Source organism: Rhipicephalus microplus, unplaced genomic scaffold, assembly GCF_043290135.1.
Source record: "Rhipicephalus microplus isolate Deutch F79 unplaced genomic scaffold, USDA_Rmic scaffold_257, whole genome shotgun sequence".
NCBI classification, from domain to species: Eukaryota; Metazoa; Arthropoda; class Arachnida; order Ixodida; family Ixodidae; genus Rhipicephalus; species Rhipicephalus microplus.
This window is the reverse complement of record NW_027464828.1, coordinates 30,001-36,978: the sequence shown is the minus strand read 5'-3', so window position 1 is coordinate 36,978 and position 6,978 is coordinate 30,001. Positions and strand designations below refer to the sequence as shown.

The 6,978-nt window shown below is 56.0% G+C and overlaps 2 non-coding genes across 2 annotated transcripts; both read left to right on the top strand.

Annotated features, from left to right (window-relative positions):
• Nucleotides 1–2,658: 2,658 nt before the first annotated feature.
• Nucleotides 2,659–4,466, top strand: LOC142792889 (small subunit ribosomal RNA). The gene has a single exon (XR_012891281.1). It is a non-coding gene; the product is annotated as a small subunit ribosomal RNA (ribosomal RNA).
• Nucleotides 4,467–6,185: 1,719 nt separating this feature from the next.
• On the top strand, nt 6,186–6,338 carry LOC142792884 (5.8S ribosomal RNA). The gene has a single exon (XR_012891276.1). It is a non-coding gene; the product is annotated as a 5.8S ribosomal RNA (ribosomal RNA).
• The last annotated feature ends 640 nt before the right edge of the window (nt 6,339–6,978 follow it).

Sequence of the window (6,978 nt, the reverse complement as noted above, 5' to 3'; positions counted from 1 at the left end):
GGCATACCGGCCTGGTTGTCTCGTCCGTTATGATCCTGTGTTTTGTAATGCTCGTGCGCCGTACCTTTGAACTGTTGGAGAAACAGCTGCCAAATTCCCGCACGAGGTCGTATAGCTGTTGACGTTGAATCTCTGAAAGATTAGGATTTACGTATATTGTGTCGCAGGCATCAGATGGAAGTTTCACATTCGGTGACGTCGTTTCAAGACTGCATATTTCTGTCACTTCACAGAACTCATGAAGAAACGCTATTGCCGTCCCTTTTGCGATGTGCTGGAATTCGTTACCGAAATTCGTCAAGAGGATGTCTGTGCACCCGTTTCGCAGCTGGATAATCCCTCGTGCCACACAAACGCCTCTTTTCAAGAAAACATCCACGTTGCTCTCCGCCACACCCTCGTAGTCGCTGAATGCATCATTATGCACGAGAACCATTATACTGCTCCGTGGCGGTACAGTCACATCATCGTCGACGACGCGCAGTGGAGTGGTACATCGTTCATCTGATCGTGCTACCTTTAAAGCTTGCTCCGTCGAAAAGGACACGCTCGACCTCTGTAAATTGATAATCGCACCATTAGCTTGTAGGAAATCCATTCCCAGTATCACTTCCCTCGAGCACACAGGCAGGACGACAAAGTCACCGACGTAAGTGAAGCCCCGTATCATGACCCTTGCGGTACATCGGCCGGAAGGGGTTATGAGGTGACCACCTGCAGTACGTACTTGAGGTCCACCCCATTCGGTCAGAACTTTCTTGAGTCGCTTCGCTAATTCGTAACTTATCACAGAATAATCCGCACCAGTATCGATCAAAGCATTGAGCTCTAGTCCGTCAATCACCAACGGCAAGTCTGAAGTAATTTTCTCTGTACTGCACTCCTTTACCTGGAAACAGTCGTCGTTATCAGGCTCGTACCGCAGTGGAGGATCTTCATATCCCAAGTCGCCAGCGGCCTCGCCTCCACAGGTCGCCCTCTTCAGTTTCCCGGATTTGGGCTAGGCGAACGCTGCCTAGACGTGCTTGGGAAGGGACGTGGGCTAGACGAGCGGTAGCGCATAGGGGATGGTGAGCGTGGTTGATGACGACGAGGCGGGTCAAATTCCCGACGTGAGCATAGGTATTCTTCAATCTCGGAAGGTCTTTCGCCGTTTCGCGGACACGGTGCATTGATGGCGAATCCCCTAAGACCAGCTTGACGATATCGGCAGAATCGGTACAGGTGGCCAGCCTCTCCACAGTGGAAACACAAGGGCCTACGTGTGGCATCTCGCCACACATCGCTCTTCCGTGGCATCATCTCTCTCGCACGAGGTGGAGTGCGTGTTGCCTCTACGATTTCAGGCGGGCTGCGCATTGTCTGCACATAAGTACTTGGTGTCTCGATCGGCGAACAGTGCAGAGTAGGTCGCCTGAGCACCTCGGAGTACGTTACCGCCCGTCGTGTCGCCGGCACATCACTCCGCGGCTCCCGCATGGCCTGTCGAATTTCGTCTCGGACAACTTCAGCAAGAGACAGCTCGGGGGTGACATCAGGTGACTGCAGTTTCCTTAATTCTTCCCTGACAACAGACCGGACGAGCTCGCGCAATGTGTCAAGATTATCCACGACGCCTGCTGAGTAGACTCCTGCGGATGCACCGGCTACGTCGCGGTTGTACTGTCGGGCTCTCTGCTGAAGCGTCGTTTCGATGGTTGTTGCTTCCGACCGAAACTCAGCAACAGTACGGGGCGGATTGCGGATGAGTCCCGCGAACAATTCTTGCTTTACCCCGTGCATGAGGTGGCGCACTTTCTTGTCTTCCGTCATGCCAGGATCAGCTCGCTTGAAAAGGCGGGACATGTCTTCGATGTACATCGCGACAGTTTCGTTCGTTCGTTGAATCCGTGTGCGGAGAGCTGCTTCCGCCTTTTCCCGGCGATCACTGTTGGCGAACGTACTCAGTAGCTGCCGCCGAAACTCTTGCCACGACGTCAGAGATGCCTCGTGGTTTTCGTACCACACTCGTGCAGAGTCTTCCAACGCAATGTAGACGTTACGCAGCTTGCCTTCCTCGTTCCACTGATTTAGATTTCCCACTCTCTCGAAATGCTCTAACCAGTCTTCGGCGTCCTCGTATGGGTCACCATGAAACACCTTTGGGATGACCGGTTGGCTTACGATGAGTTGTGCCGGCGTAACTTGGCTCGTCATGGTGGTGGCGGCGCTTGTCTCCGTCACCGATGCCCTTGATACAGAAGGGAGTGGCCCAAATTCTGGCAACTCTCCTCGGATACGGCGGCTGACTCGTTGGTGCACCGGTGTAAGCTCCACTGGTTGCGGCTGGTCAGTGCTTGGACTTCGCTCTTGCGTGGGGCTCGGAATCATGTACCCAGGCTCCTCCACCAGAAAATGTAACGGATATAACAACCTCACACCCGGGACGTCCTATTTACAAGGTTTAATAAGGGCGAACTTGTGCCCAAAGCCAAAAGAACTACACAGTAGCTGGGAGAAAACAGCGAACGCTCGTCGTCCTCTTCTTCTCTTCTTTTCCGCTGCTCGGTAGCAGCTCGTGCACAGGCTGGGCCGGCTCGTGCCTTCCGGCGGGCTTCATGAGTCGTAGCGATGCCGTCAGCGTTCCTCTTTTAACAACGTCTGCGTTGTACTGCGCCTTAACAATTCCTCGTGGCAATATGCTTGTCTCAAAGATTAAGCCATGCATGTCTAAGTACATGCCGAAATAAGGCGAAACCGCGAATGGCTCATTAAATCAGTTATGGTTCCTTAGATCGTTTCTTCCTACTTGGATAACTGTGGCAATTCTAGAGCTAATACATGCAGTGAGCCTGGAGCCCTTTGGGTAACGGGTGCTTTTATTAGACCAAGATCGATCGGGTTTCGGCCCGTATTGTGTGGTGACTCTGGATAACTTTGTGCTGATCGCATGGCCACGAGCCGGCGACGTTTCTTTCAAGTGTCTGCCTTATCAACTTTCGATGGTAGGTTACTTGCTTACCATGGTTGTTACGGGTAACGGAGAATCAGGGTTCGATTCCGGAGAGGGAGCCTGAGAAACGGCTACCACATCCAAGGAAGGCAGCAGGCGCGCAAATTACCCACTCCCGGCACGGGGAGGTAGTGACGAAAAATAACAATACGGGACTCTTTTGAGGCCCCGTAATTGAAATGAGTACACTCTAAATCCTTTAACGAGGATCAATTGGAGGGCAAGTCTGGTGCCAGCAGCCGCGGTAATTCCAGCTCCAATAGCGTATACTAAAGCTGCTGCGGTTAAAAAGCTCGTAGTTGGATCTCAGTTCCAGACGAGTAGTGCATCTACCCGATGCGACGGCTCGGACTGAACATCATGCCGGTTCTTTCTTGGTGCACTTCATTGTGTGCCTCGAGATGGCCGGTGCTTTTACTTTGAAAAAATTAGAGTGCTCAACGCAGGCGAGTCGCCTGAATAAACTTGCATGGAATAATAGAACAAGACCTCGTTTCTGTTCTGTTGGTTTTTGGAATACGAGGTAATGATTAAGAGGGACGGACGGGGGCATTCGTATTGCGGCGCTAGAGGTGAAATTCTTGGACCGTCGCAAGACGAACTACTGCGAAAGCATTTGCCAAGAATGTTTTCATTGATCAAGAACGAAAGTCAGAGGTTCGAAGGCGATCAGATACCGCCCTAGTTCTGACCATAAACGATGCCAACCAGCGATCCGCCTGAGTTACTCAAATGACTCGGCGGGCAGCTTCCGGGAAACCAAAGTACTTGGGTTCCGGGGGAAGTATGGTTGCAAAGCTGAAACTTAAAGGAATTGACGGAAGGGCACCACCAGGAGTGGAGCCTGCGGCTTAATTTGACTCAACACGGGAAAACTTACCCGGCCCGGACACTGGGAGGATTGACAGATTGAGAGCTCTTTCTTGATTCGGTGGATGGTGGTGCATGGCCGTTCTTAGTTGGTGGAGCGATTTGTCTGGTTAATTCCGATAACGAACGAGACTCTAGCCTATTAAATAGGTGCGGGGTTCCCAGCACCTTACAACCTTCTTAGAGGGACAAGCGGCTCCTAGCCGCACGAAACAGAGCAATAACAGGTCTGTGATGCCCTTAGATGTCCGGGGCCGCACGCGCGCTACACTGAAGGAAGCAGCGTGTCTTTATCCCTGTCTGAAAAGACTGGGTAACCCGTGGAACTTCTTTCGTGATTGGGATAGGGGCTTGCAATTGTTCCCCTTGAACGAGGAATTCCCAGTAAGCGCGAGTCATAAGCTCGCGTTGATTACGTCCCTGCCCTTTGTACACACCGCCCGTCGCTACTACCGATTGAATGATTTAGTGAGGTCTTCGGACCGATGTCCGGCGCGGCCTTTCGGTTGCGCCGGTCTGTTGGAAAGATGACCAAACTTGATCATTTAGAGGAAGTAAAAGTCGTAACAAGGTTTCCGTAGGTGAACCTGCGGAAGGATCATTAACGGATTGTGAAGGGTGAGCGCCTCAGCTGCGTCTGCGCCCGACACTTTCTGCCGCTGACCCCGTTTGGACGCGGGGTCGGCTTTTCCCCACGGGGCTGCCTGAATGTGGAGCGGCACCCCGTGACAAATTGTTGCGCCCAGCGGACGCCAACACCGCGACCTTGGACGGTCGGCCAGGTGGCGGACGCGGGTACAAACGGCGCAACGCACTCATAGGTCGGCTTTCGACCCGCCACTGCACCGTGGCTCGAAGCGCTCGAAATGCGCGACCCGACCGCTGCGGGACCGCCTAGTACTGTAAACAGGAGCGGCGGAGCGCGAACGGCGAGTCGTGGTTACGTCGGTAGAAGGCGAGGCTGCGCGTTCCCGAAACGCCAGCCGAGTGCCCTCCCGACCGTTCGAGCGTGCAAGAACGAGACCCGACAATCGCGCGGCGACTGCCAAGTACGAGAGGAACGGCACAAGCGTCGGCGGTCGGTCAAGGAACTGGCGATGTGACGGGTCCGCTGTGCACCAGTGCATACCGTCCCGCCGTCCGCGGCAAGCGCCTCCGCGTCCTCGGGTGACGGAGGCTGCCGGTCGGTTCTTGCAGGCGAGGGATCTCGCTGGCACCGGTTCGCGTTGACGCGCGGCCGGTCATGGCACGGCGATGCGACGGCCGAGGTGCGCAGTACTCGATGGAGGAACCGCACGCTCCGATGACCGTCCCGCCCTCCGCGGCGTATGCGTACCGACCGTAATGGTTGCAGCAGCGCCGGCCGGCTTTTGAATTCGCCACACGAAACACGGTGCGAGATCGCGGTTAGGGGAGCGTCGACGTTGCCAGGCGTTTTGCTTGCTGCCGAGGGAAAGGCGGCACGGCCACGTCGCGCTCGTCGCGATTAGCGGGTCTGCGCGCTTTGGGAAGGTGCTGCAACGACTTGCCAAAAGAGGAAGCACGGAAGAACGAGGGACTTGGACGTCCCGACAATTGAACGCACTTGCGGCCAGGCCCTTGCTGGCTTCGTTCTTCCGCCTCGAGTAGGCTCGTACGCGGCTCCGGCGCCGAAAGTGGTCCTTGGCACCGACTTCGGTGGACGTGGGAAGTGCCGCGCAAGTACGGCGCGCCTGGCTCCACCTGTTGGCTAAAGTAGGCAGCCGGATCGGCATTTTGGTGTGCGGTGGCAAACCGTGGATGCGAAAAAAGCTTGTGCGATTTCGTGGAACAAAAAGCGGGGGTCCCCCTTTTTATGCGGAGGAGACCGACCCGCCTGCCGTGGTGAACCGCGACGCCACGGTAAAAACGGGAGAGGCTTGTCGATGGGACCGTGCATCCCGCGCTCCACGGAGGCCGGGAGGCGGCCGCCCGAGGAAATGTGTAGCCGTCGAGGCCCGCATCTGCGTGCACTCTTATCCAAATGGGTGTACCGCAGGCATTTTCTGGTTAGGCGGGCCAATGAGAGCGAGCACACAACGATACCTACGGGTCCGGCTTGGAGAACCGGCTTCGACGCCTCCCGAGTATTTATAGAGGGGTGGACCACGAAAGCACTCGCAAGTAGCGAAAGCGAAACGCCGTCCGAAACACACCGTTTGCTCGATTTGCGGCAGCCGAAAAAGGCGCGGCAGAGTTTTGGAGTCCAAGCGTGCGCTGAAAAGCGCCCTTCTTGGCCACTGTTTGGCCGAGTGCCAGAAACGTTTGGTTTTGACTGTACGGAATTGAACAAACACTTTTTCACGACTCTAAGCGGTGGATCACTCGGTTCTCGGGTCGATGAAGAACGCAGCCAGCTGCGAGACTTGGTGTGAATTGCAGGACACACTGAGCACTGATTCTTTGAACGCACATTGCGGCCTTGGGTCTTCCCTTGGCTTCGTCTGTCTGAGGGTCGGATCACATATCAAGAGAGCCTTCGGCGCACAAGGGAACGTGAGCCGTCGACTCGTTTTGACCGCGTCGGCAACACGGACAGCACGCTGAACACCTCACAGCGAGCGCCAACAGCGGCCACTCAAGGGCGAGACGGTGGCGACCGTCGTGCCAGAGCCCAACCGAAACGGGGGCGACCGACTGCATTGAGGATGTGGCACCTCGTTGAGACCGCCGCAGGACTTCGAGTCGGAAGGAAGCCTGCAGGGAAAGTGCGGTCGAGGTTGCGTACTCCTCTCTGCGACCGGGCGCGCAAGAGCTGCGAGAGCCACGGACGCGCAACTTTAACGCACGGTAAACACGAGGAGCGAAAGCCGGCCAGCAAAGCTTCTCCAGCCGTGCGCAAAGTGCGCGAGATCGCAGCCTTGCGTTGCGCTTGTTGCCCTCGAAGTAAGCAGGGTGTCCCGTAGACCGGGCGCTCGAACACGCTGCGGGGCCGTGCCTCCTCCAGGCTTTGCCGCGCGAACAGGGAACGTTCGCGCGCAAAGCGCAGGGAGGTGAGGAGGCTGCGCCCGACGTTTGCGGTTCGCTGCGTACGCGGTTGATGCGGAGAGCACGGCGCGACGACTTGCCGCGAAGCGGAAAAAGTCTCCCGCACGAGT